Below are 25916 nucleotides of genomic sequence, written 5' to 3'. Positions count from 1 at the left end.
TTTTCCTTTTCATGGGAAAGCTGGAAATGGCCTGAAAAGCTTGGAAAAAAGCTGACAAATTTACAAATTTCTATGACATGTAAAAGCATCAACTATTAAAAAAAAATGCTCCCACAAGATCTATACCAGGAAGAAATATTGAATTTTCTGTGGCATTCCTCTGCTTCCTCTGGGAAGCAGAAAAGCTTCCCAGAATGTGTCGGCATCCAATTCCCTTGCAAAATGGTCACCCGTGAATTCCTGAAATGTCTTTTAACCAGAACAATGAGTATTTCACCTGGAAAAGTTGACAGAATCAAAGTGTTTACAGGACACAGCATGGAAATAGTAGCAGACCAATGCAGACAGTGGGGGAGGAAATTCATCAACGATGGACTTCCGATCACATCTGAACTTGGTGGGCCATAGCCAAGTTCAGCTGTCTAGAAAATGGTCTGCCTGGCATTGTGCTCACTGGCTGAAGAGTGGCTTTTTGGATGCATCCATTTCATCTTGTGTAGGGACTCATTAGATGATGAGGAGAACACTGCGAGTAATTCATACTTGTTCAGCTTGACCCTTCTTATTCCTTCTCCGCAGTGGACTTGTGGTAACGACACCACAGAGGATGAATGAGCTAATTAAAAATGTATTAAGGGGAATTCTATAGTTGTAAGAAAAATAATGTTAGACCTGGGACATGAGGGCTGAGGAGAAACAAAATAATCTAGCCTATGATCTATACTGCTGTGGCTAGATTGCTTTTAGTATTCAAGTGAGGCTGCTCAAAGCTGGCCTAGGTTCCTCTTCCATGCACAAGTGTCAAAAGCACAGGAGCACCTGTGGCTGCTTTTTTGTACAGAAGTATGCTGGAGGAAGGCTTCACGGAAAAGATCCTGCCTGACAATGATTACTTCCATTTTCCAAGTTAACAATATTGTTAGTTTTTCAGGCCTTGTAGTCTAGTCAAGTTTGTTTCTTGGCTTCTCATTGACCTGTGATCTTGGAAAAACTTGAAAGGAAGTCTTATATGCTTAAATAGTGTAGTTTGTATTTATTTGATAAGTTGTCGGCAAATCTAAGAGAATAAAGACAGGCAAGTTCTCAGGCTGTTTTCAGTCCTATCAGCCCTTAGGACTTGGCAACTAAACAGAAGATGAGAATTTATGTTTCTGAAAAATAAATTCAGTTCTGTGAGATACCAGGGACAGGCAGAAAAAGATTTTTCTTCAGCATTGTCTTCTGCAAATGATATAACTGTCTACCCCATCACTATGTTATGCATTTCAATAGAAAGAAAAAAATCGCCCAGTGGATTTGACAGCTGTCTGGCAGCAAGAAAAGTCCTGGGCAAAACTACTAACTCCAGGGAGTCAATGACAAAGTCCAATTGACTGTGTTGGGGCAGAACTTGTCCCCTGGGAACAGTCCTGGCCAATTTGGCCAGGAACTAATTTCTTGCTTTCCCAAGTCACCCCAGCAAACACTGCCCACTTCTTTCTGTGCCTGCATTTTTAAGTGACCCTCCTGAGCACTGAGTGACCTAATTTCTGGGGCACTGAACATCATCCAAAGTCAAAGGCTGCTGAGGGTGCTCCTTGCTGACTTACACTTCCAGAAATCAACTGATATTTATTTCTGTGTCAGCCAAATCAAATCAGGCTACTGAAGTCTAATTTTCAAAGTTGTTTTTAGCCATTGAAATTAGAGAATGAAGCAGCTTAGGAAACTATTTGTTACCTATCTGCATCTTTATGTGAGTAAGTGTCTTTAAAAATATGACTTCATCTCCTTATACTTAGTATTATTATTATTTTTTTTTCTTTCCAGGGTGCCCATACACCTATGACCTTACTGAAAGGAGAGGCACTAAAATTGTATGGCGGGTCTTATACGTGCAGAGGGACATCTCAGTGTATGTAAATGCATGCCTCAGCTCTGGAAAGAGCTCAAGTCTTTCACTGGGCTGAGGGCCAAATAGGTGCTGGAATTAGAGCAGTGTAAAGATTATGTTGGGGAGGGGGAGGCACTGAGTTGTTTAGGAGGTGGTGATGTACACAGAGATGGTACATTGGGTGCAGGGGTATGCAGTTCCCCCATACAGACCAAGGCAGAGGCAGCCCCTTGGAAAGGACCACCTCTCAGTATGACGGGATTATCTGGTCTGCACAGTAGCGTATACAGAAAGCTGGAGATAGGATCTTCCTTTCATCCTCATCTAACTCATCTCTTCAACCCCTGTGGAGATGTGCTGCCTGATGTGCAGAGAGCTCCTGTGCTCAAAATCATAGCAAGGATAAGAAAGGTTTACTCTGCTCCACTCTGCTTCTCTCTGGGCTCCTCAAATACTGACTATTATTGTTGGTTTTTCCTTTTTTTTTCTTCTTTCTTTTTTTCCCAACAGTTTAAGAAATGTTCAGTAGCAAAATAGAAGAACTTGGGCAGAGCCCTTCTTCAAGGAGGGTAAAATGGTACCAAGCAGCCAAAACAAGAGTCCTCGCTCACAGAGGTGTCTTTGTGCAGTATAAAACTAGCAGAACTGGATCTGTGCCATGTTTTCCTTACCCTGTAAAGAGTGGAAGGCCAAGAGCATGGCTGAAAAAGGCTCAGGACATTCTCACAGTCAGGGCTGGCAGGACTTGTTGGAAGGCTGTTCCAGCTGGCTGGGATCAGAGCATCCCCAGGGGTGTGACAGATTCCCCCAAGAATGAACAAGCAGACTGAGGAACATGAAGATGCGTCTCCTTTCTCCCACCCCCTGCTCTGATCCCAAACCCAGGTCAAAACCAGCTCATTTCAGCCCAAAAAATAGCCCTTTGATTCCCTTTCCAGAGCCAGTCTTTTTCTAGTAGTTAGTTAAAATACTGCAAGTTTCTGCCATCAAGATTTTCCTTCTATGTGCCTGGGGAAAATCATTGATACTGAGCTTAAATAGGCATCCTCTTCTATGTGATTCTTTTCTCTAAACAAATTAGCATATGTTGGAAAACTGTCTTGGAAATGAGACAAACAATGACTCGATCTGAACTGTTTATGTTGGCTGAACATTATGACACTGGGAAAGTCCAATGCTGGTCAATATTCTTTTTCTTGGGAATTGACAGTAATAGCTCACTCAGAAGAAATGCAGCATCTTGCACAGTACCGATACCAAGGCTGGAATTGCTGGCAGAGTCTTCTGTTATTTTAAGGATGCTTTACTGTAATTTTTCATTTTGAGGAGTTTCTTGATTGCATTATTTCCAGTATATGCTTTATTCCAAAGAAGCGGCTAGGATTCTTACCAGTACACAGCTGTCTTGGCACTGTGAACTCTTTTCCTGAATTGTTGCCTTGTAAAAACTCCCATTGATTTTGAAGTTCTCTGACTTACATTTAAGTCTTAACTGTCTGAGGTCCAACATACCTAACCAATTTTCTTTTACTTCGTATTATATGCTCAGCTATCAAACAGAATTGACTATACTGGTTGTAATACCGTGACATATGGGGAGAACGGTGAAACGCTGTGTGTAGGATAGTTGAGATTGTCCTGTCCTTCCACTGCAGGCAGAAACCCACCACATGTGAGAGCTTGTTTGGAGCTGACATCTGCAGCACACAGACAAGGAACAGAAAATATTTTGGAAAAAAATGTAAATGACTTCTGAAGAGTATTTTGAATGATGAGATGTTTTGACTATCTCATAAAATGGATGAAAAAGGAAAGACAAAAACCATTAATGAAAATTTTGCAATTTTATTTTTTCATCCATCTTACCCATAAAAAGGTACTTTTGAAGCTTTCATGTGGGATTTTTATTTTTTTTAATTTGCAGATTTCAAGATGTTTCAAAGAAATGTGATAACATTTGTACCCCCATTTTACAGATGGTTTGACTGAGGCACAGGGGAAGTGAGACAAAAATATTCCTTGCATCCATCTTGTACAAACTCTGTAGTCTAATAAAATCTGACACCAGTAAGACCAGTGCTGACTGGTCTTAAGTCTGCCTTGTAACACCCAGGACATATAAGTTGTTAGGTTCCTCTTCTTTTAGTTCATTCTCCACAGCACTGAAAGTGAGTTAGATTAATCTCCTCGAGTGGTGGACTATTGTTTTCTGAAACATTTTCATTCAGGTAACGGAGCTTGTAAATATTGGACTTTGCATTTGTTTCTCTGAAGGACCTCCACAGGAAAAAAAGGAGCAGAAAAAATGTTTATATTCTTCAACCAATGAGCTGAGATAATGTGTATTGACTTGAATGGTCTTGAATGATTTCAGGAAAACTAATCTGTGCTTAGATGCATATTTAAATACATAGCTAAATCAAGATACTATTAAGTTCCTGTGTCAAGAAAAAGAGCATCTCCAACTTAAAGTATATTTTTTAACAGAACTACACAGAGAATAAAGTTCTGTTAAAGCTACCTTTCCTGTTGAAGCTAGAAAGAAAAAATATCATAATTTTATGGGCTTGTGAAAAAAATAAAATTTCGTTATTTGAAACCTGAATTTTTTCTAAGTAGATAAAAACAGTCATCTTTAAAGAAAACTTATTGGATCAAAAAGAGTAAAAAAAAAAAAAGAAAGAATAAAATGTCTGGAGCCATATTGATCCTTAAGAAAAAGTTGGATTGGACTGTAGCTCAATTTAAAAGCTGCCAGCACCTGAAGAAAATACATTTTCATCCTGAAAGCTTGTGTGTATTATTTCTAACCGATTTGTTAGTCCAATAAAAGGTTGCACTTTAACTATCTTGACTCACTTGAGAATAATTGGCATTTCTTTCATTTTATAGCATCATTTAAGTTTTAAAATGGATTATTTGCTTGCATATTCCTGCCTTTTGCTGCTGCTGATAGATGAGTTCCCACTCAGCGGGAACTCTCCAATTTCTCTTTTTGAGCTATATACTGTGCAGCTACTGTGAAATCTTCTATTAGGCTGAAATCCAGCCTGGTGCAATGGGCTGGACGAAGTGCCTTTCCATGACTCCTGCCCTGTAGCAAGGTGTTCAAGAGAGCTGAAACATTGGGTTACAGGTCAAAGACAAGGTTGTGTTCCCTAGGGAATTAAAACAAACCAAAGTAGGAAGGATGCACAATGATGCAGGGAGAAGTATGTTGCTGCAGCACCAAAGGTAAAAAAAAAAATGTTCTCTCTCTGTGTGTGTATTCTGACCCACTGACCACTGATATCAATGGATTAGCCCTTCTGGGACTTCAATATCCTCTGGATTAGCCTTGTGGAGCATAAGTGACTGCTATTGCTGTCTGTACTCCAGGGGAATAGCTGTGAACAGGCTGTTTTGTGGCCCTGCGAATCCATGGCTAAGGGATATAAATTCCATCTTCCTCTTACAGAGTGTGGAGTTGTTTTTTATGTGAAAAAAGTGGGGATTTTGCCCTCAGTGAATTCTTGCTTGCTGCACACAAAATGTCCTGGATGAGGGAATTCACTCTATCAAAAGAGAGCCATTTTCATCCTGATTTGTGTCTGAAACATGAAAACAACATAACAGCTGCATGCTGCATTGAATAAAGAACATACACATGCATTTAAATCACTTATATCTTACTTTTTTATGATGCAATTGTGAATTATGTTCTTTTTGCATCTGTAATTAGAGGGCAGAACAGATGGTGAAGGCTTCGTTTAAAGTGATGTGTCCATTAAAATAACCTATGCTGCCAAATGATTGTTCACTATAACAGAGTATTCATTCACTAGAGCAGGCATTTTGCTCTGTTGAAATACATTCAGGTCTCTGGACTTTACAAAATCCTTGTTAATTTTAGAGCTTCCCTATAAAAAGACTGACTGTAGAGGGTTAGCACTAAACCCCCAAAGCATATGTTTTACTGTATCTTTATAATTTTAGGATGACCTTGTTTATAATGAAAGAATGGCTGTAAATAAAGGAAAATGAAAATAAAAAGAAAAAAAAAAGAAAGAAAAGGATCATGCATTAATTTATTTTAAACACAATTATTTTGTGGTTTTTAATTAATTTCCAGGATCTTTGAGCCATTCTATCCAATCTGGAACAGAGAGTGGCGTGTTCTCAGGAAAGGGTCTGTTCTGGTGCTCAGTGTAGCAGTGATGAAAGTTCACGGCTCTAGAAATGTTACACTAATCAGAGAATTCACACACAATGGTTACATGAAGACTAGTATTTCTGAGTCTGATGAGGTGGGAAAACCCTGAATATTTCCCTTTCTCTTCCTATCCCGCTTCTTGGGATATCACTCACTATCAAGACAATCATCCCACATTAAGAGAGTGGAAAAACAAAGAAATTGCTTTTGCTCTGTTTTCTTCTGGGTAAGGAAACAGATAGAGAAATGGGGCTCTCACTCTTAAAAAATTTGCCTTAAGGAATAAAACCTTTGAATATTGGGGTGAAGCCAACTTTGGCCAGTTGCGATTGGAGTGTATTGCCAAAGTCAGCTGGGAAACCTGTGAAAACTCAGTTGTGAGTCTTAATCCAAGTTCTTAGTCCAGATGTATTTTAATAATATAATTTGGTTTTATGTGTGCATGTGTGTGTTCTCAACAGGGAGGTCAATGACTAAATGGAAAATGAGAAGTGTTTTTAATGGATATTCCTCCAATATGGCATAACACTATAACGAGACAATAGCAATGGCAAGGTATGTGCAGTACTGCTAATTTCAGCTGTGGTATGGAGAATGTTCATCAAGATTGTCCCACAGTCCATCTGATGAACACTGGAACATGCCTATGGTGTATGGATGCAACATAAACTCAAAAGTCCAGATTAAGCTTGTTTAGCTTAATTTATTGTGTAGACAAAAAGTCAACATCTTTGGTGCGTCAAGTGAGTAAAAAAAATATCTGTGAAATAAAGAAGGCTATTTCCATTAAAATGTGAAGACAGCTGAATTCTTTGCATGTTGACATGTGATTTTCATTTATGGACAACAGGCAAATGATTTGCGTGTTAAACCACCCCATGGCATTGTGCAACAGCAAGACTTCCTTGGGCACATAAGCTAGAATTTATAAAATTGCCTGGTTTAGGTAAGTCAGAAGGAGCACAACTCTCTGTGACACATTCATTATTGGCATGATCTGTATGTCCCTAATGTAGTGAGCAACTAACAGATGAACAGATTACATCACAGGCTGAGAGGAAAATAAAATGTGGTGGCTAAACACAACCTTTTTAATTGACGTTTGCACTGTATTCTATCTAAATATATTTTTGAGGGGAGGGGACTCTGTCAGCACTTGAGTAGATTCACATGCTGCCTATTTGTGCTCTCTAGGCTGCAAACCAGCTCTTCAGTGATCAAGCAGATTTCAGAGTGGATCTATTATTCAGAGCAGGATTCGGATATACTCTTTTTTCCAACATGCCTATGACTATTGTGTTTCCATACCTGCTATTGATCATCATTTCCCAATTATTGCAACATGAGAAGCACACATGGTTTCCAGACTGCACTTCTGATCTCTTCCAGTCCACAGCTGTTTGCTTAATGAAGGCTTGTGGTTTGTTTCCATTTCCCTGGAATTATAAAAAAAAGAGAGAGAAGAGGAAAAGGGGGAGGGAGGCCACAGATCAGAAAAGAATTTGCTATTTAAATGTTGATTATGGCACTGTTTAAAGCCCAAGTAGTCTCCAAGATTGTGCCCGTGCATATGAGTTTCATTCCATTAAGGTCAAAAGAAGCTTTACGAGGCTGGTCACCCCAAAACTTGTACGAGTGTGTATATGGGAGATGAGACCTTCAGCATTGTTAAATAAGCCTGTATGAGGAGGTGGTGAGTGACATGCTTTTACGGAGGATGGTTTTCAGGACTAGAAGAAACCTTTCTGGAATAAACACGTCCCAGTTAATGGTATTAAACAGGGCAAAAGCAACATCAGTGCAAAAATGCCAGCAGCCTGAGACATTCTGCTGGGGCAGCAAGCAAACAATGGGTGCCAACCGTCTAAGGCACTGTGTTAAGATAACAATAACCCTTAATGGTAACTGTAAAATGATGCATTATGTTTACCAACAGAAAGGAAAATGCAAATTGACTCTTTTTGTTTACATTTAAGTGCCTATCAAGTTCTGTAGGTAGATCTACAGGTATGCTCATCTGTCAGACTAGAGGAATTTATTTTATTCTCATAAATGTAAAAGGTTATATATATATATTTTGTGTGTGTATGTTTGTGCTTTATTTTTTTCCCTCTCTGTCTCTCCCCCAGCTTTGTCTTCGCCCCCTTCCCCTTCATTCCCTGTATTGTTCTGTAATACAGACAGAGTTCTTAAGTCTGATCTCTTCATATTCCCCTGTCGACACACCTCTGAGCCAGGCTGATGGACAAAACGCATCTCTGAGCTGAAGCCTTTCAGAAATGATATACAGGAATTAGTGCTGATATGTGCTTATGTGGAGCTCTACTTTTGTTTCTTGAATGGCTGGGGAAACTGATCCAGGCCAAACTTTGGAAATCTTTTACAGCCATCTGATGCAAAGTGATTTCTAGCTTTCTACCACCTTTGACACAAGAACACTGGCATAATTTTTGTACTACTGTGGTCCTTGCCAGGGGCAGTCCATCAGATAGCAGGGATTAGGGACAAGTGAGCTAGTTCAGCTGGAATTCCTGCCCAGCTCCCCTTTCACCCCTGTGGCCTATTCTGTGATATGTACTAAATCTGAACCATATACATTACTTTCTACTATCACCATCCTGTGTAACTCCTCTTTAATCTCTTGCTGCCATTGAATAGTGTGGAGCCAGTACTTCTAAATTTCATGACGCCATTGAATTCCATGGGGGCAATCTGGGCTCTGTTGAAGCCAACAGCAAAACTTTCATGGGTGGTCAGGTTTTTACCCAGTGCCTCAACTTCCAATATTCTCAACAAGAGAAAGCCTGATTTCAAACTAGCTAGAATTTTTGTCAAAGTAATTCTGGAGACTAAAAATGCAACTTAAAAAATAAAATAAATCACTATTTTAGAGCAGAACATCCATTTGAATGACGTTGGATTTTGTAATACAATGAAATGAAGTAATTCAGTAATGTTGAAATATCATATGCCTATACAGAAGCGTAGATTAAGTTTTCGTGTCAAGTGGCTTTTATGAAAGAAAAGTATTTATTGTGCAATTCTTTCAAGTATAAAAGATCACTTTGTGAATAAATACTCTGATGTTACACAGATGAAATGTTTTATTTTGACTCATAATAAAACTTTATTTTGAAATTTCAGTTTATGTTAAATTTGCTATGAAATAGGAAAAGACCACCACTAACAAAAAAAAAAATATATTAGCACTTCCTTAGTATGAGAAATCTTCCTGCTCAAATCCACATACCTTTTATAATTTTTTTTGGAAAAGCTTGGGTTACGTGTTCAAGTGGGCATCCTCATTAGCTTGGGAACTCCATGGGAAAAGAGCAACTGTTATGGAGAAGATTATTTCTTGGCAGGTTTAACTCAGATCATAATGGTGGGGAAATATTTCCAATATTATAACTCTGCATATTTTCTTATTTCTACCACCACTGTTTCTGCATACTGCCTTTCAATGAGATGTATCTTAAAGAAGTGATTCATGTACCTGCTGACAGTGAGGAAGATAACCGATAAGCATTGTTTCATAAGCTGTTATGCAGATGCAAAATGTTCACTCCACTGACATAAAAAATCAGATAAAAGAGACTCAAACAAAGTACATCAAACAAAATACATAAATTACCTTTTGTAAAATCCTCCGCTCATTTGCAGAATTGAGGAATACAAATTGTTGCTTGTAACAGGAAATAGGTATCTTTAATCAAAAGTTCATTGATCTGCATATCACATTTTTCTTAGATTTTTCTGCTCCTGCTCTAACTTTAGACAATGATGTATCAATTTTTCAATATGTCTCACTATTTCTTGGAAGAGAACATCGAGGCCAGATCCTCATCAGAGATTCATCGGTTTAAATTTGAAGTAACTCCATTAACTTCAAGAGGGAATTTAGCCTGTTGCATCTGGCTCACATCTTTCCCTTTCATTCAATTAGTGTTTGGCACAAACATACAGCTACTTAAAAGCTTTCGATCTGGTTGAGAAAAATCCTTATGGCAAAAGACAACAGAAAGAGCAATCCAGTGACCTGCAAGCTTAGGTGACTGAAGCCAGATGTGTTCAGCTGCTTAGCAGTCTTAAAGCCACTTGTTAGGCAAGGCAGCAGCAGAACAGCATCTAACATTGCAGAAACCTTTTATGTTTCTTTGATGGCAACACTTCAATATGAATCTTAAAACTAAACTTTTTCTAATGTCCCCAGGAGAAATGACCTGGGACAGTCAGTCAATTATGGTACAGCATTTGTTATATGTGTTAGAAAATTGATACAGAAGAGAAGGTTCTTATGAATGCTACTGTTTTAAATTGCAGGATTTTAGGCAAAAGTTTGTTTGGCTTTGGGATAAAAAAATAAGCGAGTAAAATGAGTACTTGCACCGGGATAAATTTGGGGAAAATTCAAAATTCTGGTAACCATCAGTGCAACAGGTTAATAAGACCTTGGTGGGAATTGGAGTGGGAATTGAATTAGGAAAAGAATGGAAAAATAAAAAAATAAAAACAACAACAACAAAAACCACACTAGAATTGTGGTAATTTCTACTATCCCAGATGGACATTCTTAGATAATGAACAGAACAGGACAGGTTCTGTAGAGCACATCCAACACATGTTTTCCAATGTGCCTTAACCCTGACCTAGAAAGACCATTTTTATGAGGTAGAGGTTGGCTTGGGTTTCAGGACTGTTATGCAGTCCTTGGTCTTTCTGCTGAGTTTGCCAGATAATGGTATTTTTAGAAGTGGTTCCTCATTTTGTGTGTACTTACAAAATTACAGACATTATTTTGCCTAAGCTTACTGTTGTTATAGCCTGAATTCAGATCAGTGACCAAGTGTTAAGGAGCTTTTTGGTCTGTATGCAGTTTTGCAAGTCATCCAGCCCCACCAGAACAGGCTGCAGTCTTGAGAGAAATGGTGACTTTAACATTAAAACCGGCTGGGATGAGGAAGAGTGATGCAATCTGTAACGGGCCCTCTTTTCACAACACACGCACCAAACAAAAACAAAAATACAAAACTCAGCACGTTATAAATGACATAGGAAATGAAAACTCCCAACCACTGTTCAAGGGAAATAGAGAAAAGACAGAGATAAGCAATCATTATAGTGCAGTCTTTTTCTGCTCAATAATATTCAGTGCGGGCAAAAGTAGAAGGGTCCACATCCTCAGACAAGGAAAAATGTTTTTCATTCTCTTTAAATTCAATCTTTCATCCCTTTCTTCTTATTTATTTGACTTGTGAGATGCTATGTTCATTCAGGAGCTAAGCTCCCATGGGGCTTGATTGGAATTAGCTTGGGATGTAGGAAGCTGGAAATTCTGAGCAAAGCAAACCTTTGCATCAACCCCTATGAAACTAAATTAAGTAGTTAGCTCATCTCTGCTCACAGTGTCTTACCCTGCAATAGAACAAAGGGCCAAATTTAACCCTGCTGTAAGAGGTCAAAACAGTTAAGAATTAAACCAATAGGAAATTTTCTCTTTATTTGACTAACAAGAGAAAGCCTTCTGTATAAACAGGCGTCCTCCTCCTCTTCCTAATCTCTTAAACATCCGGCCAGGATTAGGGTCCTGTTGCACTAACTGCTATATAAACTCAGAGGACAGAGCAGTTCTTCTGCAAAGGCTCTTTATTTTCAATGGACACAAGGAAAAGGACAGAGAGAAAGAGATACCGTACTCAAAAAGAATTAAGTTTGTGAGAAATCCACTCAGATCCTGACATCAGAGAAACAGCTGTAATAAGAGCATTTCCAGGCAAAGTATCACACTCACACCCAAAATCACTAACCCTAACCGGTGTTTATGTAAGAGAGAGAAATAAATGAATGTAAAAGCCACCTTTGCTTCACAGCTCTATTTTCCGTTACAGGTCAAGCTTTCTCAAAACAGATGACTGCTAATCCTTGCCTCGAAAGATGTGGATGCAATTGTTTTATTAGGAGATTGTTTCACAGCATTAATCTGATCGCCAAATTTGAGAGTGGGAAAGACTTTTGGAGGTTTATCATTCTTGTGCCTTTTGACGTATGGATAGTATATTAGGGTCCCCTGTTATCAATTTCTTGTGGCTTCAGGATACCAGCCAACACAGACCTCTGAGCTTCCTATCTTTTATCTTGTGTCTGCGGTGACTTTTCTTCTGCAGTAAGGCATTAGATCAACTCCGTCGTCAGCTTAGGGGAAATCCATCAGTTAGCATCAGCAGAGGAATGAAGAAGAATGACCTGGCAAGAGGCAGAGTAACCTCAAACCTGAGCCAAGGGATTGTCAGAGAGCATAACTGCATCACCCAGTTTTCTCTGGGTGATGAGAGAAAAACTACGAGGGTGACCGCCACAGTGAGCAGGATCCACACCCTCTCTGCAAACAAACACCAGCTTCAATAAGTGCCTTTTTAATGTGCATTGAGTCTTTGTGTAGGAAAAGGATGTGCAGTTGGCAAGTACAGAGCTGTAAGGGGATAGTTTGAACATGCTGATAAAACGTCTAACTTTACTCCAGAGTTGACTTTATCATTTACCCAGGGATATTGTTAGTAGAAGATGATAGCCATGCTCCAACAAGAGACAGACAGTGAAATGTATATGAACAAAACAGCCATTGTGGTGAATTCTATCCTGTTTGTGTGGTGACTTCTCTGTCCATAATCACACAACTTTACAGGCAGAGATAAAACACAAAGCAGACGGGCACAGAGGTGGGGGGTCAAGAAAGTGAAAAGACAGCACACCAATATTGAGGGGCTCTTCTGAGGAAGACAGGTGCTACCCCTCTCAAAGCCTCAATGCTGAGAAAGGGAAGGAAGAGAAAAGAGAAAGAAATCTCCTGTCCTGGTGTCCTCTGGCAGAGGGACGGTGGCTGGGGCGGCAGGGTGAGGTGTGCACTTTGGAAAATGAGGTTAGCCAGTTCACTTGTGCCAGATGGTCTGCAGAAGCTGCCTGAGCATGGTGGCAGCAAAAAGTCAATGCCATGAACGGAAAGAATGGCTTTCCTGCCCTCAGGAGGAGCTGTGGAGACTATGGAAACTAGAGCTGCCCTCACACTGCAAACATTTTCCCCTGAGCGTTCACTTGCAGTGAAAGGAAAACAAATTTGCACCCTTGTGTTCGTGCCTCTATTGTATTTGCCTTCCATGGGTCTCTCCACCCCCTGAGTTTTACTAGTCTAATGAAGACTTGAGGGCTGTGAATTTTTAGCTCCCATGTCTGACAATTCCTGTCTGAAGTGGTATATTTCATTGTATTTATTATTTCTGTTGATTTAAATCAATATAATAAATTCCTATTCAAGAAGCCTCAGCGGGGCTTTAATTGCAAATGATGGACACCCTGTGAATGAAAATAATCCTAAGGAAATAATGTAGATCAAACTGGCACTGTCTTCCACAGAGTGGGGCCACCAAGACCATGCGTTGAGCTGGGGAAGAATCTTACCACAACCTTTGCAGATAGGACCTAGGCCACACCAGTGGCTAAAGGCTTTGCAAAATTCCCTTCCCAGGAAAGTGTTTTTAGTAGGTAGCATAGAGTCAGGCTTACCCCAGACCCTGCCAGAGAGGCAGCGATGAAGATTAAACAATAACCTGACTGCAGGATTTTCCTCCGAGACCAAGGTTTACATACAAACAGCCACGTCGTGACAAAAGTCCCTTGAAATGACTTAGCTTCAGTCTGACAGTGCGTATTTTCCCCTGAATGAATGAGGATGAAATGTGCTGTACTTTCAAACGCTCAGCTCATGGAGGCAGCTTCCTCTGTGCAATATGTTCTGCCTTGAACTTTGCCTCTCTGCTTGGGAGTTCACAGCCTGAAGGCGCTGACTCACAAACTCCGGTGGTCTCAGCTGCCGGAGGTTACTGCTTTTCTGCCAGAGGTTACTGCAGGGGTGGCAGAAGGTACGTCCGCAGCCACTTTGCAGTCACACGCATTAGTTCAGACTAGTGGAGAGAGGAAGGGGAATGATGGAGTTCACCACTGCTAAATCCACCAGAGCCCTATGACTCAGAGCTCCAGAAGTGAACAGGTCCATGCAATTACTTTGAGTATGTGTGGGAAGCAAAAAGTCTTTTAAACTCTCTGATATAGAAAATAAGGGCAGTGAGGTTTTTCTTCTTCTTTGAAGCAGATGCCACTAGGAATAAAGAGCTCGTATCCACAATTCAGTGTAGTTGTTTATCTCCTGCTCCGCCCTGAAAGAGAGCCAAAGCCTGGCAGCATCTCCTGGTGCCCCCCCTGGTTTTGGTGCACCTCTGAGCCTCACTGAAGGCAAAGGGTGTGCTTCCATAGGCTTATCTGGTCGGGATGGAAAGCCAATCCCTCCTTTATTAGATGAAAAAAACAGCACAACTAAGATTGGTTATAATTCATTATCAGTATATTGTTAAAAACACTCTGAGTATTTTTAGTTAGTTATCATAATGTGCTTGGAAGATATTTTTATTGGGAGCTTGTACCAGGCCTTCAGATGTATTTTGAATGAATGAGTTGCTGCACTGTAATCAAGAATCGGGTTCGGTTTTCAGGGCCATCGGTGCGAAGTTGGTCGCATGCTTTGAACATCTATCCATCTGGAAGAGTCACAGCTCATTCCACAGAGACCATCAAAGAGCCAAGAGATAATAACACATTTGTTTTCAACTGATAAAGGCCAAACTGGAACCATAAATTCAGCAGTAATAGTTTGTTACCAGTTGTTTGATAGATTTACCACTCTGTGCCATTGTATGCTGAGCTATAAGTTCATACTTTATTTTCATGATTTTTTTTTTTTGGTGTGTGTGGCTCTGTTATCCCTGCTTAGACGTATTAATATGAAAATGTCTGAACAGCGAGGTGTGTGTGGAGTCATGTCTCCAAGGAACAGTGTAACCTTGTCTTTTTAAAACCGGACTGCCCAAAATGTGCTGCAGGGAAAAAACATACTGCATTAGCAGGGAAATGGACTACTATAAGTGACCTAATAGGTGTTCTCCAATGCTAAATTTTATAGTTCCATAATAAGAAAATATTGATTTAATGAGCCAAAAGAAGGCAGAAACTTCTTGGGGAAGAGATGAATTACATGATGATTCATTCTTTCTTTCTTTCCTCTATTTTTTTTTTGTATCATGAAAAAGAGTGTTTCTAACCCACACCTTGCAGGCAAACCCAGAAGCTATCATTTGTCAGCAAATAATAATGCATGGGGTGCATCCTTTTTCTTTATGAAAACAGCATAAATCTGAAATTCTTCCCCGCTGGAAAGAAATTTAATATTTAAAGGTAATTTGACCTGTACATGTGTGTGCCATGAATCTTTTATGTGACCTACAGCAAATGTATTTATATAGTATTATTCTGAGGATAGTTATCTCTTATTCATTTTCTGGGATATTATTTTTCTTTCTTTGACTAATGTACATTTGGTCTTCTCATTTCCCCACTCAGCCAGAACTGCTTTAGCCTTCCTATTTGTGCCTTTTTTCCCAGTTTTCAAGGTCTGGTAACTAACACTGGACTATATGTGGCTAGTATTATGATAGGACTGTTCTTTTTGCTAACATAAAAGATATATTCAGCTTATTTTTTTCATACTTGCTATTTCTATGGTTGCCGTTCCCATTACATAATTGAGTCAACAGTGATGTGTCCGGTGAAGAGGAAAACAATGAGAGAGTAGAAAAGAGTTTTTTTTTTTAATCATTTCACTTTAATTTCCATTCCTTTGTAGAAAAAAATTGTGGGAGGTTCAGATGGTTTTGGGTAACACATTACCTCTGACCAGATCTCTTTGTAAAGGACAGACCTCTTGGACTGAAATTCTACACAGAGGTCAGTGCAGCAAATACATCCCCCTTACAACCCACTTAGCCGTATTTTGAAGTAAGTCTGCATGAACTCAGAGAGCTTGTCATATCTCTCGACAACAGTGAATTTCGTACGCTGAAATCCTGATGTGTAGGTCTGTTGTGAAGGCTTTGATTGACAAGATGGCTTCACTTAGGACATCAGATGAGGCTACTGCCTCCAGCCCTGCCTCTGCTGCACAGATATCTGTACTGCTTGTCAGTCAGTCCCTGACACACTGCCATTTACAGCATAGCATTTTGTGGTAAATCGTCACCAATTTCATCTGGCTTTCAAAGAGTGCATGGTGAACTGCAGTGGTTCAGGAGCTGATTGACTCCGTGGCTCACTCGATTGTGGAAGGGGTGGTAGGAGGGGCCGTTGGGACACCAAACTCATCAGATGTTCCCAATGAAGCTTGTCCCTCCTCATCAGTCAAAACTTTCCATTGCAACTTTGAGTTCAATAGATCTGACCTTTAATTGATTTAAATCCTGTGTGTTGAACTCCTTTCGTTACGCTGGACCAAAACCTAAATCAGGCACTTTCTCTCCTATTTGTTCCCAGCAGTCGGATGAGCAGGCCACTTATCATCTTCACTGTGGCAGCTTATGGCAGCATTTACTGCGTTCTCATAATAGGCCTCGTGCTTCCAAAAAATTACTGGTTTAACTGCACACAATGCTCTTTATAAACTTAGCATCTCTTGTTGCTGTAGCAGTGCTTATACCTGCTTTGCACAAATGCAAGATCTAGGAATGGGTATATCCCATACTCAGGAGTGCACAGTTGCTCCTCAAAGCAGCTTGCATTCTGGTCTCTATTTGGGTAACCTTTTCTAAGTGTCCTTGCTTCATTAGGGCCATAGATATACACTGGTAATAAAACAGGGGACAGCTCAAGGGACATCTACAGAAATGACTAATGCTGCTGTCCATAGCTCACCCATCCTCTGTGTGCTCTTCAACTGTCCTTAGAAAACAGGTCAGAGGTAAGGGGTCACAGGCTTGGTGCATGGTCCCAGAGAAGGGCAGGGAGGAGCTGCAGATGGGCCTTTTCCTGCTGGTTGTCTTTCTGTAACAGTTGTGTTTCTGTTTCTGTGTTTCAGGATATGTTAAAATTTGAGCTTGGGAAAGAGGAATTTTTCCATAGGTTATTATTACATTTTTCTGATGTCATGAAAATATAAATAGTTCTTATTAAATCCTGTTATTTAATACAAAACACAAGGTTTGGGACTAAACTCTTTGGCAGGATTCTTCAAATATCACACTGGCAGAAGCACAGAGAAGAAATTCATATCTATGAATTGTCTGTATTACTTGACACATTTTTGTTGGGAAAGCCAGTTTGGTTCAGACATAGTGTAATCATACCAGACCATTTACCCTTTCCCGAGTCTCCCATTGACCTTCATACTCCAGTGAATCTTAATTTTTAAGCTTAGGGAAAGATAGCCTGTTGCTTCAGGATGTTGCTTCAAGCCTCTAGCGGCATGAAATGTATTGTTTAAAATCTCCTGACACTGTAAATCAAATTGTGCCTCTCACACACTTGAAACTGAGGCATTTAGTGGGCTGAAGAGAAAAGAAAGCAAGCGAAGGGAAATGGTAATTAAGCATAAAAAAAATCTGGAAGAAAAGGCTGAAGTACAAAATACAGAAGTGTATGCCCGTGTATAGACACACGTGCATAGATGATTGTTCATGTGTTCATGTGTGCATGCACTCACACATACATACGGAGTAACATTACCCAAGGTCTGATAGCAATTGGAGAGCAAAGAGACTCAAATGCAAGTATTCATATATTTTTTTTTTTTTCTGTCACAAAGATTTGCAGCTAGGATTTACAACTGTTACATTATTTGTCTGAATGAAGTATGTTGGCGTTATGTCTGGCTATGTGTATGTAACTAGGTGTTTATATGTATGCACATAGTTTTGTTTCATCCATGAGTTTATTTTTCTTGTCTCCACATGTGAAGATCAGAGTATGAATGTAAAAAGATGCAACTATGATAAGCTGGTAATCATTCAAATTACAAAGCTTATCTGAGGGTTGTCTCAGTGAAGGCACTAAATGATGAAAAAAAATGTTTCAAAACCTCGTAGGGACCAGACATCTCTTGCAATATTTCAAATGGAGTCATTGACTTGGACTGAGAAATTTGAGGTGCTTGAGAGAATATAAAAAGGAAAAATTAAAATAAAAAAAAGGCAGATCTATTTGAACTTCCAAAAGAATTTCAGATCAACCAGTCACATAAGACTTTTACTAAAGTCATAGGGTCCTTGCTTTCAAGCTGACATTTATGTTAGAGAACTGTTTTGTACAGAAGGTCCCCAGGAATTTCAATCTGTGGCCTTGTAATTTGGCTTCCTGTGCTGGACAGAAGAAAAGGGCACTTTGATCTTATCTTTAGCAGTGGACATATGGGAAATTCTTAAATTTGTCCACATGGCATGAGAAAAAGAAAAAGAGTTCTCACCATAGCAGAAACTAAACTTAGCCTTTTGTGTGGTAGAGATTATATTGCAGAAGCTGTCCACAAGCCCTAGATAAGAAGAAACCTAGATCTGTGCTGGCCCAGATATATATTATTCCTCCAGGTAAGACACACTGTAAATACACATAGAAGTAACATAACGAAAAAATCTTGTTTGCACTGTTTCTTTAGCGTGCTTTATCTAAAGAGGACAGCAGAGCAGCTCATAGCCTTATAGTCCAGGATTTATTCTAGATTTTTTAATACTTCCGCAGTGTTGTGTTTCTCGTGTGGTCTTTCAGTTCAACATGTTTCGCAGCCACTTGCTGCTTCCTGGAAAAAGGAAATTCTCAGCCTAAGAGACTGATGAACACTCCAATGTCCTCAAGGCACACAGTGTAAGACACCTCCCAGAAGTAAATTTTCCCACATGTGTGAAATATGAAACTTCCAATTTATGGAGGAGGGATTTTTGGAGTTGAGAGTAGGCAGTGGTAATTAGTCCTGTGGGGATTTTGTTATGCAGGGACAGACAACCCGATTTTGTCTCCACTGTAGGATACAAGATGTCTCAGAAACTGATTAAGTCAGCAGCTAATCTGGGTCCAGCTCTCTCCAGTCTTGTGTTGCTTTATGAATCCTGGAAAGAACAGGCACTGTGAGCGGTTCACTGCACTGACCAAGGGCATCTGGTGGTGTTTCTGCTTCCCAGAACTCCATGATTTTCTGAAATACCATGTCAGGGAATATAAATACTTCAGGCCAAATCTTTGTCATTCAGACTTGACAAAATCAGCATTGTTGTAATACTTGCAGATTGGTCAGGAGCAGGTCAGTTAAATTGCCCAAACCACCTCATTTTGGCCAGAGGATTCACCAGGCTCCAGACGAGTCTTTAGAAAACACGGTTTCAAGAGGTAGCTGTTAACAGTCCCTTTGTTAGCTGAAACTGAGAAATATATATAGAGAACAAGTGTGCCTAGCAGAGCCATGACACCCCTTGCTCAGATGACTCACAGCAAATTGTCTCCTATGTGGACCTACGTCTGTGGAACCTTGGGGAGATCTGAATCTGTTTTCATTGCGTGCTCACTCAGATACCAAAAATCACATGCGCTTTCCTCTGAGGGCAGCTGAATGATGTGCAGGCAATATAAACCTTTCAAGAGGCATGACACGGCAGCTTGTTCTTTCATCCACTACCCCACAACAAAATATTCCAATGGATTTTACGAAATCCTGTCAGGTGGGGAAAAGGGAAAGATGGTCAAACATCCAAGTATCTTTTTTTTTTTTTCCCTCCTATTTTATTATTCTCTCTTTTTTATTTCTTATTTTCCAGTCAACCTGACTTCAAAACAGAGCAAGCAGACTTGATCTCACCATGCCTTGGCTGTCCTGGGGATCGAAATTGCACTGAGCCCAGAATAAATGTGCATGGAAATTGCACATTTTAAACTGATGGCTGCACAAGATCAGAAACCGTGGCAATGCTGACACTTTTGGCCTGGAACTTGGCAGGGCTGTGAAAGAATGTGGAGCTGTTGTTGCAAACAGCTCATTTTGTGACTTGAAAGGGAATGGCTTGTAGTTTCCGATGTACCACTTCTGCAGATCAGTGACAAGGAGGAGACTTTGGTATCAGTCCACTAGCATATCTCTTGAAAGCTGAGAGAAGTTAATATAAAGCATTGTAATCGCTTTCACAGCCTCCAAGACTCATAAGACACCATAAGAAGAAGTTTCTCAAGCTTAAAGTGGTCTATAAGATACTAAATCTTAAGTCTCCTGGAGGCCACTGGGGAAATGAAAAGGTATAGTTGTCACATTTTGCCAAAGTATAACATCTAGATAATAACCCATTTAGCTCTCCTTTTTCAGACCTAGCCCAGCTTCATGTACTATGTCCATGCTCATTGTTTTCTAGTTTTATTGATGGTGTTTTTTGTTTGTTTGTTTTTAATCAAAGCAAAATAAAGGTAAGTTTGTGCCAGATTCTCAGATGCTTTAAATTGGTGTTGCTCCACTTTGGCTGATGGGACTCATTTATTTCAGCTGGGGAGCTGGCTCTTGAATTATTTCTCATTCTCAGGTTTGTTCTATCTCTTTAGTGTGTTATCTTTGGTTTCTGCACCTTTGTTTTTGCTTAACTATAGCAAAAGACTTCAAAAATTGTTGCCTTTATCCTCAAGTCTGAACAAATGAAACTCAGTTATAAATTAGATGAGCAAATGGGTAATGGATGGATGTTTGTTTGCTCTGCAGGCTTTGGTTTCTATGAAGAAGAAACAGACTAAGATAGGACCTCTGAAGAAGGAGTAAAACCAAGGGAGGACATGCTAACGCTAAACAAAGGTAAATCAGGTTTGACAAGAGATCAGCAGAAGAAATGAACAAATAGATTGAGTGTGGAGAGGAGACAGGTTTTTGTAGTGATTTCCATGTTGCTCTAGGTAGAGCTATGGAGAGAATGAATCTTGAGGTGATACAGCAAGCATGAAACATTGAGAAGTAGGAGAGGGGAAAAATGGCATGACAGAGCAGGAAATAAAGCTCCAAAGAGGAATGGATACTTATACAGTAACTTACTCATTAGCCCTTGGTTTATATTCCCTGCCTCAGGAATTGGTGCTTCTAATTATCTTTTCACCTTTAGTGATTAACTGCAATCACAGAAAAGTAATGATCACCAACCTTGCTTCAAAATATTCATTGGGTAGTGCCTGAGATCATAATAGTTATCTTAATTTGACCATATAAATGGGAATAACTAAGAACTTAAATAAAAGAAAAATAGTCATGAGCCTGAGTCAAATGTCTTTCAACTATTTAAGTTTCTATAGTAAGAACAAGGTTAACTGCTGGATTCCTTGACAGTCACACATGCCTGATATGTTTAGTATCTTAGATGCAATTTTCCTTTCCCCTCTCTCCCTATTTCTTTTTTTATCCTGTGGAAGCTAAAACTTTATTATAAAATTGAAGATAAGTATATCAGTTTGTTGGATGCTGGCAGAGCAGAACACAAGCAATGAGAAGATAAGGGAATTTGGTCAAATACAAAAAATACCATGGAACCTAAACCAAATGACATCAGATAAGACCTCCACTGACTTTCTATTAAAAATGTAATAAATAAGGATCACAGCAAAATTCCTTTTCTTTTTTTTTTTTTTTTTTTTTTGCCTAGCCTATTTTTGTTGTTGTTATTGTCTCTAGTGCTTCAGAAGTGTACGTATATTCATGCTGTTTTTCCATTCCCATTAGAGCCAATAAATGCAGGTCAGCTTATATTGAAGTTCTGGTGGGTCCAGATTAATGATGAGACTTTTTCAATATATGTGCTTTTAATTTATAGACTTAATTGTACTCTTGTGGGACAGCTTTACTGGCTTGCTTATGGACTTAGCAGTAGTATTAGCAAAAGTCAGTGAATCCTGAAATCTTGAGCAGTGAGTCTGAGACCATGATGAAGATTGGTAGCTGGTGAATTGGATGAAAATTGACTGAAAATCAGTATAAATGTTACTGTGATCAATATCATTGATGTTTGGGTTTGGGTGAGTATTCAGCTTCCCAGATGTTCAGTGTAAGGCTTTCAGCTGATGGTAATAGTGTGGTGTATTGAATTAGTTTGTGGAGCATAGCATAGCTCTCTTGAAATGGTTCAGCTACATGGACTGGTGTTATTCTTGGCTGTTGCGGAAGTCTGCTGCTTAGGCTGATGCTTCACCAAAAGGGAAGAGAGGAATTGCTTAAAAAAAAAAAAAAGAGAGAGAGAGAAAGAGCAGAATTCTCTCTTGAGATCTGTTATTCATTCTAAAATCTCTTTCATTCACCACAGACTTCTAAAAATATAGTTTGTCTACTAAGTCTGTAGGATGTCACCAATGATGAGAGACAGCTGCAGATAGCTTTACTATTCTGCTTTCTTCACCCATCTTAGATGCTTTCCTGTGCTGATGCAATTATCCCTAGCTGGCAACTTAGGTGGAACAAAGTCAATTTAGTAATATAGTGACAGAGAATTGGGCCATGAATTTCAAACAACCCATTTAATTGCCAGCTTGTCCAGGATTTGACTGCATCTAGATCCTGGCATCACCTTGCTAGGGACTTGGGTAAGTGTTACATCACTGTATAGGAGTATAAAAATAATAAAATATATCCTGATTCATGGCATAGCCTGTTGGAGAGAGATAGGGGAATTGAGGCTGCTCTTAACAGCAACCCTCTCCTCATTTCATTTCCTATGATACCTACAAACAGAAAACGGTCACAGTTTCAGACAAGAGAGCATTAGTAATAAGGTAAAGAATGGATAATTTTGGTCTTGAAAGCATCACAGAGTTGTTTTATTTCTGAGGAAATTTCTGTAGGTTGTTTCCATCCTGGAATATTTTAACTTTTCCTGATGAATGTTCTCATCTACCTGTATGGTTCAAGCCTGACTATTTCTTGGGCTTTGGCAGGGCTGAACTTTGAGTGACAGGGAAAATATATTTTTTGAGGCTGGAAAAGGGAGCATGTTTTTGACGGGAGAGGAATCCCCTTTGGGCTTGATGCTTGCCTGTGGCTGTAGGTGAGGTTTGCTTTAGTGGTGTCTGCTCTGTCTCCGGTGGACAATAGTTTGTGCCATAAAAGGACTCCGTGCATAATATGGCATATTTGTTGGCCTCAGCCTTGAAGAAAACCAGATGAGAGCTGTTTATATCCATCTAGGGACAATCTCCAGTAGGAAGATAGTACTCTTTGGCTGGCAGATATCTATGCCATTTCATTTTATTTTACCTTTCAGTCTTATGGATCTTTTTCCTCTGCTTCCCCCCCCCCCTTCTCCCCCTCCTCCCCCTCCTATACATTTTTTACATTTAACTGAGATGTGAGGAGTTTTAAGTATGTATAACTTCCTTGAAAAATGAAAATAGTGAAAATGATCAATGTTCATCATACACTTTAATTAAATTTAATTAAAGGATGTTAAGCACAATATATATGAGTGGGTCCAGATAAACTGCGTTGGTATAATTCTTTCCCCTCCACTCTTCAAGCTCTCAGTTCTTAGGCAAAATCAGGTCCGTAAAAAGTTAAGAGTCAACAGTAAAAATCAAATCTCAGAGAAAATGTACTGGGAAAAGAAAACAAACAAACAAACAAACAACCCCCCCCGCCCCCGCCAAACATACACATTCATGCTGTCCGCCTGACAATAGTAATCTTTTTCCCTTACAGTACCACATGCTGTAGGCTTACAACAAGGTATTTCACCACTGCTAGGCTCAATTTAGGGTACAGAAATGCACACACGTACAAGTGCATCCCCTAGCAGACACGAGAGAGAGTCAGTAAGAGAGAGAAAGTGTGTCACACCCTTTAAATTCAGGTGGCCTCAAGCAGTGCCATATAATCCCAGCCTCAATTAAACTTTCCAAGGTCAGTGGTATTCTACCAGGTCAGACATAAATAAGTCAGGTGAGAGTCCTAGGGCACTGAAAAGCCATATTTATTCTTTATCCACAGTTCATAGCTATCAAATGAAGCCTAACAGAGAGCAGGAGTGTGAGTGTGTGTGAGTGTGGCTCTCAAAGCTGCTCCTGTTATAAGTACAATTTTTTTTTTTTTTGAAAAAACACAATTCCATCCCACCCCGCCTTAAAATTGCAGAAAGCTAGTCTGTTACTGTGGAAGGCTCAGGGAGAGAAAGGAAGAGATTTAATGATTTAATTCAGCAACATTATGTTTAATGACTAATTTGTTTGAGTGAAAGTATCCTGTTCACTCTGATGATTTTTTTTTTCTTTCTTAAGAGGGAGATGTTATCTCTTTAAAATTAAGTTTTGTCTATAGCTGGATCTTTACCACACAGAGTCTGAGACCAGATGCCAACATAAACCCCTCTTGAATTCAGACATACAGATCTCATGACCTGATTCAGCCAGTAATGGAAATGGGCCAATATTGCACAGTCTAGTGGGCTAGTAAACAGCATATTTAATTTTCTCTCAATTTGGGGAGGCAGAAGAAAGAATGGGGAGAATAATGATGTCTATATCTCAGCCCAGAAGTATTAAAGACAATGGACTTATATTGGCTTCAGACCCACTGAGAAGAGATCACATTCAGAGAAAGTAATTAAGGACAGTTGAGGTCCACTGACTTCTGTACTGTCTGAAGAATTAAGTGAATTTTCTGGGCCACTATGACTAATAACAAAATTAATATATAAATATTTTTAATAAACCGACATACCACAAGCCTTAGTGGAAACTGCCTTGCTGTGCTGCATAATATTTTACAGGAAGAATTTTGACATGTAGAGTTAGACCTTTCTTATCTTGTTTAATAAGGGGGAAAAATTAGATGATGACTATTTTAGGCAAAATTAAAAAAAAAAAATGAAGAAAAACAAACAAAAGCCTTAAAAGCCTTGTCCAAAACTCTCTCTTTTTCTCTTTCTCAAAAAAAAAAAAAAAAAGTACACCAATGTTGTGAGATTGCTATAAGCAGAATGTGTAAGTATTATTTTTCTAAGAAAGCCTCAGATCTCTGAAACTGGTTTTGTTCTGTTGACCTAACTTGATTTGCACCAACTTACACAGGTGAGAAATTGATACATTAATACTGCTGGGAAAGTTGTCTCATACCTTTTGTTTGTTTTTCCTTATTTAATTTTTTTTTTTTCAATTAAGATATGGCAATCTATTAAGTATGATAAGTTATATATATATTTGTTTTCTAATGACTTTCACTCTTCTGTTGTGAAATATTTTTTAAAAATCAGTTGAGTAATAACAAAAATAAATTTCCAGATATCTTTGTGCCAGCTTTTATTTCATGTATATGAGATCACATCATCAATTATTGCGAATAATCGGACAGTGGATGCTTATAGATATGGTTTTGAATCACTGAATATATACAGTTATTGTTAAGAGTAACTTTTAATCTGAGTAATATTCAAAGATATGCATAATCACACATTTATCTTCCCTGCAATAGCTTAAAGGCTCCCAATCAGGGAATGGAAAAAAATACTGTGTGATTAGCATGTCCAGGCACATAATGGCGAGTGTTGAGTAGTTAAAGTGAGCACTTTCTAAACAAAGAAAACTATCTGTCAAAGCTGTTACACGATTTTGGATAGATTTGCTATATTCATCATCAAGTGGCTGCATCAGTGATTCCGATTCTGAAAAATTGATGATAAAGATAATTTTGAAAAGAACAGGCTTTAGGGAGAGCTTATGGGGGAAAAAGTGTCATAGAAAGTTTACAGAAATATCAGTTTTATTTTATAGGCATTCACATTAGAAGTCATGTTAGTACCTGGCATCCATTAACATAGATGTTAGAGCTCTCTGCTTCTGTGCCTCTGGTTTTAACATCTGTAAGTATAAGGGAAAATCCTGACAAATGTTTCTGAAGGTTTTATGTGCTCTTTATCCCTATGCTAGATTGCAATCCACGTTATGCCCAGCACAATAACAGGAGAATTGAGATCAGATGACCGGTACTGCAGA

This window comes from Cygnus olor, chromosome 11 (assembly GCF_009769625.2).
Source record: "Cygnus olor isolate bCygOlo1 chromosome 11, bCygOlo1.pri.v2, whole genome shotgun sequence".
NCBI classification, from domain to species: Eukaryota; Metazoa; Chordata; class Aves; order Anseriformes; family Anatidae; genus Cygnus; species Cygnus olor.
Note: the sequence above shows the minus strand (reverse complement) of the source record.